The 16,365-nt window shown below is 45.1% G+C and overlaps 1 protein-coding gene and 1 long non-coding RNA gene across 4 annotated transcripts in view; one reads left to right on the plus strand and one right to left on the minus strand.

Moving 5' to 3' along the window:
• Positions 1 to 6,621, minus strand: part of SLC16A12 (solute carrier family 16 member 12) — an 81,873-nt gene extending 75,252 nt beyond the window's left edge. For 2 of the 3 annotated variants that reach the window (XM_084845787.1, XM_084845790.1), the window contains exon 1: positions 6,502 to 6,621. The gene's annotated coding sequence lies outside the window, so the exon portion shown is untranslated. The remainder of the gene's footprint in view (positions 1 to 6,501) is intronic. The other variant, XM_084845788.1, reaches the window with a different exon arrangement.
• A 76-nt stretch (positions 6,622 to 6,697) lies between these two features.
• On the plus strand, positions 6,698 to 14,212 carry LOC146350814 (uncharacterized). The gene is made up of 3 exons (XR_014789410.1): positions 6,698 to 7,046; positions 8,311 to 8,389; positions 12,635 to 14,212. It is a non-coding gene; the product is annotated as an uncharacterized LOC146350814 (long non-coding RNA).
• The last annotated feature ends 2,153 nt before the right edge of the window (positions 14,213 to 16,365 follow it).

Here is a 16,365-nt window from a genome sequence, read left to right on the forward strand (position 1 = left end):
GCCGCCACTGAACTGCCGCCGAAGTGCTGCCGAACCGCCGCCGGGAGCCGCCAGCGCCAGGGACATTCGACAAAGGTAAGTCCCATTCCAGGGGAGAGGCGGGGGGGTGGCGGACCGTTTCTCCACCAATTTCGGGGGGCCGAATGCGTTGGCATTCAGCCTCCCGGAGATTCGTGGAGAAATTCTCCGACATCCCTAGATCTACACCACAGATAGATTTCATAGTCATATATATATGTCAGGGTGGAAACTGAGCCCAGAGAGCCCCAGAGCAGTTCTGATTCTGAGGAGGAACAGCAATCTGTGGGAGAGGAGGCAGCTCATCCCTCACAGGCACAGCAGCTGGCAGAGATTCCTCCTGCTGGCATTCCTGAGATAGATAGTGACCCTGGCAGTGAGAAAGTGCAGGAGGGGGGCTTGCTAGACGCTCGATGCAGACGCAGGGAGCGATGAGCGATGGAGGGTGCGGAAAGGAGGCGTAGCGCCCGTTTGGCGCGCAAGCAACAGCCGCGTCCCGTGGACCCAAGGGAAAGAGGGAGGATCTCTCCCTAGCCCATAAGTTCTGGGTCTTCAAGTGACTCCCTTTCAAACACGGATCAACTGCTTGCCTGAAGCTTAGGCCACGCTCCTGTCCCTTGCTCTAGCCACTGGTGATTAGCATCTGAGTCATTAAGCTATAATGGGATTAAAGCTTTGAAAAGAATTCCCTTTCGTCTGTGTCTTGAGTTGGCTATTGGGATCTACTGGGGGAGGCCGCCAAGGCATTCCTGACAATATATTTGGCTAGTGTGTTCAAAAGTAATATAGGCCATTTAGCCATACCATGCCTATAACCTCAGGACTCCCAAGCCCATGGTCCCCTACCTTCCAAATCTCCCTTGCCCCATTCATGACACATATTTTCCTGTACCTAGGCCCCATGTGAAGTTTTCCCCCAAATCTGTTTTCTCATTGGTTCTTCCTTTCCTTACCTACTCCGGTGTGATGTGCCTCCAGCCTTTGCTCCTCCTGCCTATTAATCCACCCTGCTCTCCAAGTTCCTGGTTTCTTCCTCCATGACTTACTCTGCCCCCTTTCGTCCATCACCTTCATTTTGGAGTACTACTCTCATCGCTTCTCTGATCCTTGCTCATGGACCCTCAGCATCCCTACCGCAACCCCCACTTAGAATCATCAGCTGCAATCGTATGTACACTTAATTGGGAGGAAGTGACAGGGGATTTACTTTGAGTAAATGTGGATAAGATCAGAGACATTGTTCATTACTTAAAAGGTTTGGCGTTTTGTTAGGCCCTGAGCAAAAGAAAACCTATTCAGTGGGCAACTTCTAAGAAAAAGACCTCTTGGCACTTCCGCACAAAGTTCATCCTGTCCAACTTCTCATCTCCGTTCCAGTGGTGGCTCTTCCTCATACCTTGGAGCAGGAGCAGGCAACCTGGTGCCCTCCAGATGTCCTGGATGTCAACTCCCACCACGGCCAATGATTGGGAATTATGGGACTTGTAATCCAAAACAGTTGGAGGGCATCAGGTTGCCTATTCCTGCCTTAAACAGAAGTGCGAAAGGAACAGGATGAGAAGTATATAAGGGAGAAACCATCCTGGCTGCACAAATTAGAAAAGGAAATGTTGACATATGCAGCTTTTCATGTGGTGACAAGAAAAGTTGCACCTACCAATGTTCCGTTCGATGTTCTACGCGGTTATAAAAGCTATGGAAGTGCAGCCTCCTTGACATCTAATCATCCTACAACTTGGTCCTGGCTCAAGGGGCGGTGGGGCCGGAATGCTTTCTTCTGATCCGGGTGGAAGAGCATTCAGGAAACCATTTCGCCTGGTTCTCCATGTATTCCTTCAAATAAGAATTGCACTGCAATTCCTCTCCTGCTGTCTCCCGCTTTGAAGTTTGCTCCGACAACAAAAATGACTGAAGGGGAGGCAGAGGGCTGGCCCAGTGGGGAGCATGAGTAAGGCACAAATTCTTGGTTGTAAACTAGCAAAGCTTCAGTTGTAATGCTTTCCTAAAGCATCTCTTTTTACTTCTCTGGTACTTTATACGCACACACACTAAGGTCACAACCATATTTTTGTAATAAATGAGTCCAAAAGAAGTACCATCCCCTAGTTCTGCACTTAAACACAATGAATGATCTGATGTATGTTTGCTCAGGAATAAACCCCACTGCGCTTCATTTGCATGATCACTGCAGCCCACCGTGGATTATTTAAGCCATGATGAACAGCGGCTCCTTCAGGCTCCAGGTTGCCTATTCAAGCCGTGGCCACAGCTTCTGATGTCGTCCAAACTTGGGTGGCATGGCTCGTTGGAGAGGGAAACAACCCTCCAACAACCCATGGCCTGTTGTAGGGTTATCAGAGGGTTGCTTCCCTGTCCAACAAGCTATGCCGCCCTGATTCAGAAGACACGGCAAACCATGGCACCCTCCCGCCAGGGGCTGAATATTCAAAATGGCCACCTGCATGCGGTACAACCCACCACGACTTAAATAAGCCACTGGGCTGCAGTGATCATGCAAATCAATTAATTCAGTGGAGACATAGGAAGCTGCCTTATACCGAGTCAGTCCTTTGGTCCATCTGGCTCAGTATTATTGACAATGACTAGCAGCAGTTCTCCAGGCCTTCAGGCATGAATTCTGCCAGCCCTACCTGGAGATGACGGGGATGGAACCTGGGGCCTTCTGCATGAAAAAAATGCAGCCCTACATGCAAAGCATGTGGCCAGAGTAAGTATGAACAGGATTGCGCATTTGCTACAGCAGGTTAGAAGGCCCATTAAGCAGTTGGGACATGCGCATCCTTTTGCAACCTTGCGCCTGAGTATAACAGCTGGTTAGGGGCATTAACTAGGATCACTAGATCTCAAGACTTGGCATGAGGGAAGCTGCTGTACTGCCCTACTCCCCGCTTTGTCCAGTCTCTTTCCCCTCTCAGTTTAGTAAGTAGGATTCAGATTTTGTGCCACAGGAGGAGCCTGTCAGGAAGATCGACCAGGGGAGAAACAAGAACGGACGTGCTGCTTCAGAACTCTTAAAAAGACCACGAGTTCCTGGCTGAGAGCTATCAACCCTCTGAATGGGTAAAATTAAAATAATATATGCTGGGAGATCTGAAGCACAAGCCCTTGGTTCCATGTTCTCAAGGATCAATGTGCCTTCCAGCTCTTTAACAATCCTGACTTTATGTTTGAAAGGGGTGGTGCAGGTGTATAAATGAACAACGGAGTGATTTTGAATATGCATGTTTTACTTGTTACTATTGATAATCGAACCCTTCATAAAAATCTGAGGGCAGGTAACAACAGTACTAAAAACAAGCAATAATAAAATAAAGGAAACTACATCTCTAATAAAACCAATAGATAATCAGCAGAGAAAACAATCAACAAAAACAACAAAGAGTCTTGTGGCACTTTATAGACTGATGCATTTATCCTGGCATAAGCTTTTGTGGACACTGTCCACTTCATCAGATGCATGATCAACAGTTGATCCAGTCGTATTCATTACAATCCGTGTAGTGTCTAGAGACACATGATGACATGCCTGTGCTTGACATTAATTAATCCAATCAGTTACCACCCTTGAGTTCCATGGTACCAATGCAGACTAGAATCCTCACTTCAGCCATAGAATAAAGGAAAGTGCCTAAGCAGCAATTGGGTACGGAATCAGGGGGCTCACTATTCCAGATTCACTATCAAAGAGAAAGTAAAATTATGTGATCCGATACATCAGGGATCAAGGAACCTCTTTCAGCCTGAGAGCCAAATTCAATTCTGGAGAAGCTCTTGGGGGCCACATTCTAGTGGTGGGTGCGGCCAAAGGCAATGGTGGGTGCGGCCAAAGGCAAAATTGGGGCCAAAATTACAACAAATATTGTAGATTAAAGCTCTTACCAAGTCTTAGGAGAGGCATTTCAACCTTTTAGAATGTGGGGAGGGGAACTGCACAAAAGCTGGCAAGATGGCATGGCTGTCTGGGGAACCCTAGGGGGCCGGATTGGGACCTCAAAAGGGTCAGATTTGACTCCCAGACCTGAGGTTCCCCACCCCTGCTATATATGTAGTACACCACATAACATGCTTAAAGTATGCCATATGCCCAATCACATTCTGGATTCAAATCACTGCTTAACCCATGTTCCTTTGTGTGTGGGGGGGGCATGAAAGTAAACCTTTTTACAAATTCTTTATTCAGTTCTGATTGCATATATATAAGAAGATGGGTTAAAGGTGCTGAGAGACAACAAATCCACCTTAGGGCTGCAATCCTATACACACACACACACACACACACACACACAGGACTAGTGATGTATGGGTTTTGTTCCATTCCATCTGTGGAAAAACATTCCATCTGTGTTTTTGTGGATTGTCAGAATCGGATTTGTTTTGGGGATGTATGAGAATTTTGTTCCAGTTGCACAAGTGTGCATTAGCACAAATCCCCCCACCCCCAAGTTTAAAGGATGGTCCACAAGTCCTCAGAACCTGCGTGACTTCGAAAAAGCTGGTCCACTGCAGAATACGCAGGCCACATTCATAGAAATCTGAACTCATTGGAATCTGTTGTGGATTTCTTTGACATCCCTGCTGGGGACAGGGAATAAGTCCTATTGAACTCCATTTGTGTTTACTTCTGAGTAGACATGTATATTAGGGCCACTGTGGCTTAGTGGTTAAGACGCTGAACTGCAGACTGGAAGGTCTCGGGACAGCAGTTCGAGACCCGAGTGCCGCGTGACGGAGTGAGCTCCTGTCTTCAGTCCCAGCTCCTGCCAACCTAGCTGTTCGAAAGCAAGAAATTGCAAGTCGATAAATAGGTACCGCTTTGGCGGGAAAGGTAACAGCGTTCCGTGCACCTCGGTGTTCAGTCATGCCGGCCACATGACCACGGAAGCGTCTTCGGACAGCGCTGGCTCTTTGGCTTAGAAATGGAGATGAGCAACACACCCTAGAGTCGGACACGACTGGCTGGGGACACCTTTACCTTATTAGACATGTATATAGGACTGCACATCACAAAGTTTGTGTACCTCCTTGTTATATGTGTAATGCATGGTTGTGTGAGAAAAAAAAGACCTACTAACTGCCAGCGATGCGCAAATTACTGGGCGGTGGGGGAGGCCTGTTTCCCTTTTATGCCAGCCCCCTTACGGACTGTGAGGGGGCATGTTTTGGCTAAATTTGGGGGAGTCTGGGGCCTGGGGATTGTCAATCAAGCCTGCTGATACCTTTCCCCTATATTATGAGCACTGAACTCCATCTAGTCCCTGCCGTAAGAATCACAAATCTGCTTTCTCGCCACTTCAGCTCCCCTGCGAACACCTTTGCTCCCTAACCCTCTTTAGAATCCTGGTTCGCAACTAATTTTTAAACCCGGGGAGGATGTTTTGCATTGCGCAAAGGCTGAAGGGCCAACAATGTATGCTCCACCCACTGCCTCATTCCGGCCAAAGCTGGGTGGGACACAAGCACCTTTAACCCTCTCCTCCCCTCATTATGTACTTTAGCAACTCGCTGCGAGACACAGGCAAAGGCTGGGGTAGGCAACATGGTGCAACCTCCAGTTATTTAGGACGACAACTCCATCATCCTTTGGGCCATGGTGGCTGGGACTGATGGGAGTTGTAGTCCAAAACTTCTAGAGGACACCATGGGTAGCATCCGGTGTTAGCCCTACATAGAGTAGACCCACTGAATTGAAAGAGACTTAAGTTAGTCGTGACTATCTTAAACCCCATTCATTTGAATGGGTCTACTCTATGTAGGACTAAGGACTAACACTGGATACTAGCACAGCTTGCCTGCCCCTGGGCAAAGGGCTTTTAAAAAGACCTCTACCTCGTCGATGTGAATTGGAGCAAAAGTTCTCTCGGGAGCTCTCTCCTTATTCACCGCAATTTCTTTGCCTGGATCTCGACTCACGCTCAAAGGAGTGAAAAGTTTGGGAGCGCATAATTACGGGGGGGGGGACTGGGCTCCAGACTGAGCAGCTGGTCTGCCAGTTGCCTACCCTGCTCTAAAGCTTTCTCTCCCCACCAACACCAGTAGCCAACCCTGAAACAGCCCCCTTCTTTTCTTCGTCCGGCCTCCCCACCACCACTTATACTTATCATGCCAGCAAACATTTCCCATTCTCAGCCGAGGAGCGCTGTTTTAGTTACCTCACAGACAGGCTTACTCGTCGCTTCCCTATCCAGCCACCGGCAATATCTTCTCTATGCCTCCAACAAGAAAAAGGCTCCCTTTTCCCTCCGCCCAAGATCGCCAGCTGTAAAAAGCAGCACCTGTTGGATTTCTACCCGGCTGAACGGCTCAGGAGCGCTGCGACCAGTCACGCCAGCAAGGGGGCCAACAGCCCTAGAGGCACAATGCATGCGCGGCAGTGCCCCCCCCCGCCCCAAATACCTCGCTCTGGATCCAAAAGCCGCCCCCCCCCCGCAGTCTATTGCACCGAAATCGCGTGCGCCCCCCTACCTCTCAGGTGAGCCGCTGCAGCGGCTCCTTGGCGATGACTGGGCTGCAGCGGGAGCAGCGGCGGCATCGGGTCTGACGGCCCCCCCAAGATCCGACCTGCCCTGGCCCCGCATGTCCGCTGAGGAGGGGAGGGAGGGAGGAAGGAGGGGGCGAGGGTCAGAGGGGTCACCCCACCCAGAGGCTCCGCCCCCGAGCCGCCTGCGAAGAAGGCAGCTCCGGCCGGCCGCCGCGCCGAGGGATCAAAGCAAGGCACCCTCGGGAAAGTAACGGTGGAAAGGCTTGGCCCCTTCCTCGGGCCTCGCAATCGGATTACTCGCTTGCACAGACACGCTCCCGCCCCTGGGTTTCTTTGCGGCATCGTGCACCGCAGGGATTTACAGACTGGCGACCGGCTCGTTAATCCGGGGGCGGGGGGTGGTGAAGGCGGGAGGCACGGGGATGGTGCGAGCCGGGCGACCGCCTGGAGCGCGTTTCCTCGGAAGGCAGTCGCGCCGAGTTCAGTAGGGGGGATTTACTCCTCCCGGAGTAAGCATGCTCAGCTCAGGGTAAGTATGGTCGAGCCGCGCGGGCCCGATCCTAATCAGATTTACTCGGAAGTAATCACGCTGCGTTCAGTGGGGCTCCCTCCCTCCCTCCCTCCCGAAGTAAGTGTGTACAGGTTTGGAGCCACGCAGCTCGAGACGGAGCATGTTTACTCGGAAGTAAGTTTGGCTGCGTTCTGGACGGCTCTTCTGATATACTCCCTAGGAAGGGTTCAAGCTTTATTGCCGAGATACCACTATTTTTTAAGGGCTGCGCATTTCTTCTGAGGTTTACTTCGCATCATTGGGGGGCGGTGGCTGCGATTTCGATTTCGGTGGGGTGTGAATCCATTCTGGGTTTCAGTCAGGCCTCTAAAAGAGCTCTCCAAGGTGCTGAACCCTATCCCAAATAGATGTAGGATAGAGTTCTGGCTGGTTCTGACTGGTTCTGACTGACACCCAGGGTGGATGCACAGCGGCACCGAACTCGGGGCTACCAGCCTCCGCTGCTTCAGGTCACTGCTTTACTCAGCACTAGAACTTGCCTTGAATGCCAGGGTTCATCCTGGGAATGCAAAGTCGTCATAAACATGAGAGAACCCCTGAACATGTGAAGAAGAGTGTTGCCCTTCGTGCTGAACGACCACAGGGAGCCCACAGGGGAGTTACAACTAATCATTTCCATTGCTCAAGACAGATTTTCAATTTCATCCCCTTCCCCCTGCAGGGGGAAGCACCAGAGTGAGTTAAAAATGGTTGTGGAATTTTCAGCTGGTACTGCGGGTGAAACACCAAGTTTTCACTACTCAGATTTCATTACATTGATCCAGGTAGCTCAAGGCAGAGAACATGGGACCCCACCCCCACCCCATTTTTCCTTAGAACAACCCAGTAAGGTAGATTAGGCTGAGAGAGTGAATTGTGCAAGGTCACCCAGTGAGCTTCATGGTCAGATGGGGATCTTAACCTTGGCCTCTCCAGTCATAAATGAAGACTCTGCCCATTACACTACAGTAGCTTAGAAGCTGTTGGTCTGGCAAATCACCTGCTAATGTGACTACTATCCAATGCCAGTAATTCTTGTCTGCCCCACACCAGCTCTATTCAATGGTTGAATGTGATTTACTGTATTAAGTTGCATGTGCCAGGACAGTGAAAAATAGCATGATGCCACTTTGCCTGGCCTGTTGTCCTCACTAACCCTCTGACCAAGAAAACATATCACTTAACGTTATTTTGATGTCAAAATATTTCATGTTTGTGATTACTATTTTGTGCCCTTGTTCAGGTTGTGCCAAGGGCTGGTGGCCCTTTCACCCTACTCTAGTTATACTACCAATTTAGAATTGCGAGACAGAGCAAAACAGGTAAGAGGGCATAGCTTCCAGGCAACGTTGAGTTCCAGTATTAGACTTCTTGGAAATATACCACTGAACGTGAGAAGAGCTGTGCTGGATTAGACCAAAGCCCTACATGGTCTAGCATTCAGTTCCCATAGTGGCCAACGAAATTCCTGTGGGTTGGGAAGCCCGCAGGCAAGACATGAGCACAATAGCACCCCCCTACACGTGTTCTCTAGCTCTTTGATGCCCATTTTGTGTGATTGTCCAGCTATTCGGAGACATACTCACTCTGATACTGGAGATAATAATATACCCATCATGACTAGTAGCCACTGATAGCCTTATCCTCCATTAATTTGTCTCATCCTCCTTTAAAGCTATCCAAGTTGGTAGCCATCACATCTTGTGGTAGCAAATTCCATAGTTTTAACTATGTAAAGAACTCCCCTTTATCTGTCCCGAATCTTCCACCAATCAGCTTCATTGGATGACCCCAGGTTCTAATATTTTATGTGGTAGAAGTTTTATCCCTATCCACTTTCTCCACACTAAGCATCATTTTATATACCTCCATCATATCTTCCCTTACTTACTTTCTTTTTAAGCTAAATAGTCTTAGAAGTTGTAACCTTTCCTCGTAGGGGAGTTGCTCCAGGTCCTTGACCATTTTGGTTGCCCTTTTCCTACCTCGTTTTTGGCATGTGGCAATCACTTTATTCCAGGTGTGCACTGCATACCATAGATTTGTATGAAGGTATTATGATACTGGCAGTTTTAAGGTGCAACCCTATCCAGATAGGCGGCCGCCTCCCAACTCAGAGGCAACCGCCTATCCAACGCGGGGCAGAAGCACAGAGGGGATCGTTCCCTCCGCACTTCAGCCACCCTTCATTTTCTGCTAGACAGCTGATTTCGGCTGTCTAGCTGTGGGGGGGGGCTGAGCAGGGGAGGCGGCTGCTGTACTTGTACAGACATTTCCACCGTTCCCGCCCTGGAACGCCCCCAGTCACGCCCTTTTTCAGACGCTCTGCACTCCCCTTGCAAGTGTGGAGGATGGGGCTGTTCTGCACTGCCTGCAAGGCAGCGTGGAATTAGGGGGAGGTTGGTTCTTCAGGAACTGACCTTGGAGTGCCGGCTTCGTGGTCGGTTCCCAGAAAACAACATGTTCTATGGCTGTCTAGCAGCCATAGAATTGTTCCCTCCTTTTTTATTCCTTTCCTAATGATCCTCAACATGGAATTTGTCTTTTTCACAGTAGCCAGTGTCAATGATTTCATCATGCTATCCACCGCAACCCCAAATCCCTTTCCTGGTCAGTCACCACCAGCTCAGACCCCATCAGCATACATGTCAAGTTAAGATTTTTTTGCCTCAGTGTCATCACTTTACACTTGCTTACACTGAACAGCATGTTTTAATGTTCATTCACCCAGTTTGGAGAGATCTTTTTAGAGCTCTTAAGAACATAAGGACATAAGAAGCGCCATGCTGGATCAGACCAAGTCTACCATTATGTTCACATAGTGGCCAACTAGCTGTTGATGGGAAATCCATAACCAGGACATGAGTGTAACAGCAGCCTCCTGCCCATGTACCCCAGCAACTGGTATACATAGGCTTACTGCCTCTGATACATAGAGCCATTAGGACTAGAAGCCATTGATAGCCTCCTTCTCCAGGAATTTGTCTAACCCCCTTTTAAAGCATCCAAATTGGTGTCCATCACTACGTCTTGTGAAAGTGAATTCCACAGTTTGACTATGTGCTGTATGAAGTATATCCTTTTATCAGCCCTGAATCTCCTACCAATCAGCTTCATGGGATGAACCCAGGTTCTAGTATTATGAGAGAAGGAGAAAAATGTCTCCCTTTCTGTATGCTCCACCCCGGGCATAATTTTGTACACTTCTGTCATGTCTCCCCTTACTCACCTTTTTTCCAAGCTAAACAATCCCAGCTGTTGTAACCTTCCCTCATAAGGGAGTTGCTCCAGCCCCTAGATCATTTTAGTTGCCCTTTACTGTACGTTTTCCAGCTCTACAATATCTGTTTTTAGGTGTAGTGACCAGAACTGTACTCAGTATTCTAAGTGTGGTCACACCATAGATTTGTATAAGGGCAGTATGATATTGGCAGTATTATTCTCAGTTCCTTTCCTAATTATGCCTAGTGTTTGCCTTTTTTACAGCAGCCAAACACTAGGTCAAAAGTTTCATTGTGCTGTCCACCACAACCCGAAGATCTCTTTCTTGCTCGGTCACCACTAGTTTAGATCCCATCAGATTATACTTGGAAGTTGGGATTTTTTGCCCCAACGTGCATCACTTTTTGCTTGCTTACATTAAACCACATTTGCCATTTAGATGCCCATTCTGCCCGCTTGGAGAGATCCTTTTGGAGCTCTTCACAATCCCTTTTTGTTTTAACCACCCTAAAGAATTTGGGGTCATCAGCAAACTTGGCCACTTCACTGCTCACTCCTAACTCCAGATCATTTATGAATAAGTTGAAAAGCATTGGTTCCAATAGAGATCCCAGTGGGACCCCACTATTTACATTCCTCCATTGGGAGAATTTACCATTTATTCCTACTCTCTGCTTTCTGTTCTTTAACCAATTACTGATCCGTAAGAGGAAGTCTCCTCTTATTCCATGACTGATAAATTTGCTCAAGAGTCTTTGGTGAGGGATTTTGTCAAAAGCCCTCTGGAAGTAATGTCCAAGTAAATAATGTCTACATTATGTTTATGTATTTTATTGCTGTGAGCCACCTTGGGAGGACTTCTGCCCTGAAAGGCGGCCAAGAAATATTTTAAATAAATAAATAATAAAATACCGGATCACCCATGTCGACATGTTTATTGACACTCTCAAAGAACTCTAAAAAGTTAGAGAGATAGGACTTACCTTTGCAGAAGCCATGTTGATTCTGTTTCAGCAGGGCTTTTCCTTCTATATGCTTATTAATTTTATCTTTAATAATGCTTTCAATCAATTTACCTGGAACAGATGTTAAGCTAACTGGCCTGTAATTTCCTGGATCCTTCCTGGATCCCTTTTTAAAATTGGTGTTACATTAGCTATCTTCCAGTCCTCTGGTACAATAGAATTGTACAAATGACAGGGATTTTCAACAGGAAACAAACATTCTAAGAACTCAGTTTTTGGAGAGGGGATATCCGGAGAAGTTGGTTGAGGAAAGCAGACAGGTCAGCCACCAAGCCATGGGATTTTCTTTTGAGGAATAGGGAAAGAATAAACGGCACTCTCACATTCAGTCATGTGTCCAGTGCTCAACAGAGAAGTATTAAGAGACATTGGTTTCTCCTGTTTGAGCTCTCTTAAACATACTAGGAATTTGAAAGAGATAATGGTTAGACGTGATCTGGGGCGAAAAAAGGTGTTTGGCAGCAAACCATTTTGGGTTGCTCTATTTGAAGGGTGGGAGATGTGTGTATCGCAAACATACATGCAAAATGTTTGTTTTCTGTCACATCGGTAGAAAGGGAAAAAGTACATTTTAAACCATTTTATGACCTGAAATAGTAGGAATGTAATTTATATTATAAATAACATTCCTACTATTGGAAAATGTATGTGGGGAAAACCTCCAGGGTTCTTAAAAAGAATGGGTGAGCATTTAAGTCATATCAGGAATGGAAGGGAATGGTCCCTTTTTGTACAACATTTTTGTGGGAATAACTATATTATTTCAGAAGTGCTATTTTGGACACTGGAATGGGTGGCTCAGGAAGATGAAAAAATCAAGTGGATTCTGCAGCTAGGGAGTTTGTTTCCAGGAGGGTTGAATGAGATACAATTTCTTCCCTTATTATGATGGTGTTTGGGATTTTTTCACCCTTCATTACAAAAATGGAGATTACTCCAAAAATGGAGCCATGTCATCTTGGTAGTGACCTGCGGAGCTCCGCAGGTTATCTCAAACAGCTATGAAAATGTTGAGAAACCTTTAAAAATTCTCCTGGAATTAAAAGGGGAATCTTACAGTGCCAACCAGTTGAAATCTTGGAAGAACAGCTGCTTTTGCGCTGCAGCAGAAGGGCTGCAATCTAAGGTCAGTGGCCGGAGTATCATCTACTGAATGCTGTTTGAAACTCCTAGCAATTAGGAGACTACAAGACTGACGAGTTCCAAAAAATATTTCTGAATTTAAACTACCAGCGATATCTGGGGACTGGCACTTAAATCTAACTAAACATTTGTTTTTTCTGTGTCTGCAATTATACTTGCTTGTTGTGCTTCTGGAAGTGGAGGATGGCAGTATCAAGGGGAAAACAAAAGGTCTGGGAACGCCACCTACCCCCCCCCAATTGCTCGGCAAAGGTTTCTAGAAATGCCGGCGGTGAAGAGGAGTTGCTTGCTTTGATAAAAACTATGTCTTTTCAGCTATCAGTGCAGTCAAAGAAGCTTGAAGCAATCCAGGACTCAACCACTGCCCTCCAAGGGGCTGTGTATTTAATTAATATCTCTCTTCAAAAAATGGAAATGAAGGTTAATATGCTCGAAGATGGAGTTATTGCTCAGGAAACTGCTATGCAAGCATCTCACAATACTTTGTCTGCTCGAATTTCCCAATTGGAGGCTTTTACACACAGAGCGAAACTTCGTATTCTTGGTATTAAAGACTTGGCTGCTGATGTATGTTTGGCTGAATGTATGGATAAACTTTTGCATGAGTTATTGGTTTTGCCATCTGATTTTCTACTGGATATTGAGCATGCATATCATGTTCCTGGCTCAATACGTGGCACTAAAGGGACTTCTGGGACTGTTGTTGTTCAGTTTTCACGAGTTTCTACAAAAAAGTATCTCCTGCGTCTGGCAAGAGAACGAGATGAGCTGCAGTGGGGACTAGCAAATGACAAGATTAAACTCTTTCCTGATTATACTAAAGAAATTGCTGACAGAAGAAGACAATTCACCAAAGCGAGAAGTTTGGCAAAGCAAAATAACCTGCAATATCATATTAAATATCCTGCAACATTTTGCATTCTTTTTGAAGGCCAGATGAAAAAGTTTTTAAATCCTGACATGGCCTAATCATTTCTCATTGGTGTTAACATTAAAACAAGGGAACCACCTTTCTTAGCCTCCTGAGTTGGAAGTTAGCCATTTTTACTGTTCCTCTGAAGTCTTGTTTGGGGTTTAGCTGATAGGGTGTCTGGGAAGTTTGCCAGATTAAATGTTGGCATATTTTTGTTTTCTTTCTCCTTTGTGTGTTATATTGTAAGTGTGTATGTGGGGTACACATATAAATACATTTTTAGATATGATATTATGTAAAATAAATAAATGATTTGTTTTTACTTTTTATCCTTTTCTTAAATTTCTTTTTTAAAAAAATTATAATTAATATTCGTATTACTATCATTATTATGGGATTATGATTATTTCTTGTTGGTTAAACTTTTAATGTTTACTAATATGTGTCAATGGAATGGTAATATATGGTTAATGGAAATGGATAGTTTGCTCCCATTTATTTGCTCTAAGACTGAGGTTATAACATTGAAAGACAATGCTCACAGTTTATGGAGCAGCGGATTGAAGATTTAATAATACCTGCCATTTTTGGAAGAGTGCTGTATAGGTATAATTTGCAATTGGACTTATATTTGGATATTTGATTTGCTTTCATTGAAGCTTAGATATAATCTTTTGTTTGTTTTCTTTCTCTCTCTCTCTCTCTCTCTTTCCTTTGCTTTCCTCCTTGATTTTTTCCTTCCCCAGAATACTGTAATGTTGGAAACTGTAGATATTGACTATGTTGTTGGTATTGTTTATTTCACTTATAAAAATAAAATAAATATAGATTTTTAAAAATGGAGAGAATAGTACTCTGGATTTTCGTTTTTTGAGACAAGAGGAAAATGTTTGCACTTGTATTTGCTACATTTAGTGTTTTAGTGTCATGTGAATGTGAATGTGGAGTGACAAGTCGTTTTTGACTAGTGCAGGTAAGAGCGTCTAAGTTTTAGTGGGTGGTTGTGTTTATTCTGTTTATTATTTTAACTGCTTATATAAATACATTCATGTATGAGTTTTCTATATCTGAGTTTTGTGAGTTTTGTTGTGTAGGAAGTTTGTATTACATTTGTGAATGGATGCAGTTTCACACCGCAGGAGAAAACAGTTGGACCTTTGAATGCATCTCAGTTGCACTGGTTAATGCATCTTATCTAATGGGGCTTCTCAACATCACTTTGGTATCCTAGCACCAAACTACAGTGATGTTAGCTTTGCTAGTGCAACAAAAAGCTAATGTGTCATGAAAGGAGATGGGAAGAGAAAGATACATTAGGGAACACCAAGAGGAAGATCCCTAAAAGAACCTGGAAAACATCTCTAGGAGCTTTTTGAGGGGTAGAAGAAAGGTGTTAAGATGGACATCATGGGGGATTTGAAGGGGCAGTGTTAAGAAAGCCACATGGCAACCTTCCCCAACTTGGTGCCCTCCAGATGTGCTGGATTACAACTTCCAGCATCCCCCAGCCAACCTATAGCAAGTGGACTCCCAAACCGCCCATTTTTTTGATTTTTGTGAACTGCCCAGAGAGCTTCGGCTATTGGGCGGTATAGAAATAAATAAATAAATAAATAAATAAATAAATAAATAAAAAAAAATAAACCAGGCGAAGTTCCTGCGACAGGTCTCCAGCATAGCCAAAGCTTATACTGTTCAGTCCTTTAAACACCAATGGTATGAAAGATAAGTTATCTTTAACCTGTATTGAGTAACATCTTTTTCAACATTGGCTTTATTTTAGAAATATTGTATTCAGTAATAGCAGGGGGAAATATATCACTGATCTCTAAGATGCAAATATGAATTCATTAACTCCATGGCAATAGGGGCATTGTTGGGACTTGGCTTCAATTCAAATCTTTCTGGCATGTTTCACTTTGCCGTTTCAGGGCCATCATCTTCTCTTATCTGGCATGCAATCCACTATGTTCTCAAAATGTCATTCCATTGCAAGTATTTAGTTAATTTGCTCACTGCCGGACTATTCTTGAATAAATTGACAGCACATAAGATACCCAGTTAGGATTTTCCAGTGAAATCTGGGTGTACAAAAAAAGGCCTGATTTAATTAATATTGCAGTCAGCTTATGACTATGAGACAAAGTACCAAACAGCTAACAAAACATGAAGTGGAAGATTACCTATGCAAGTTCAATTGAAATAAATGGAGATTATGTATAATCAATAATAAAACTTAAAAGATTTATTCAGCACTTTCTCCACTCCCCCCACCACCACCTGCCACTCAAAATGCTCAAAGGTCTTCATATAATTATTTCAAAGATTCGTCAACTTTTTGAAGATCAGCATTATTGTATCTTACAGATCTTAAGTAGATCTTACAGACTGGGAAGCGTCACAAAGGACTGCTTCACATGTGCGTTCGTCATCTGATGGCTCTGCCATCAAGGGGTAAGTTGCATGTGTAAATGGACCATATCACCATTATGCTGCCGACAGAAGTTTCACACCACTTCATAAACAAGACTTTTCAGTGGAGTTGGTTCACATTTTCGGCTGCCAAGCATCACATCTTCAGGAATGAGATTCTTGCATCAAGCAGGGGTTTGACTGGATGACCTCCAAGGTAGCTCACAACTCTGAAATTCTATGAGATAGTGTTAAGGACCAATCCAAAGAGATAGTGGCTTGCCTAAGACCACCCAGTGGATCCACAGCTGCACAGATTTCAACTGGGGACTTCTGGACTGTAGCTCACACTCTTAACAAACAGTAGCAGTACACCCTTCAGTTTGAGATGGATATTAATAGGACTACTTGGTCACCTAGGTGCTTCTGCCAACCTTTATACAGTATTCTTTGGCATGCCCCACTTACCCAAAGAGTAAAACATATATGGGTAGCACTTCATGGTTTAGGCTGCAATCCCATACACTTACCTGAGAGTAAGAGCCATGGAAAATAGTGAGACTTCTTTCTGAGTAAACATGCA

This window comes from Heloderma suspectum, chromosome 3, assembly GCF_057233095.1.
Source record: "Heloderma suspectum isolate Gila_16-S chromosome 3, 16-S_ref, whole genome shotgun sequence".
In the NCBI taxonomy this organism is placed as follows: Eukaryota; Metazoa; Chordata; class Lepidosauria; order Squamata; family Helodermatidae; genus Heloderma; species Heloderma suspectum.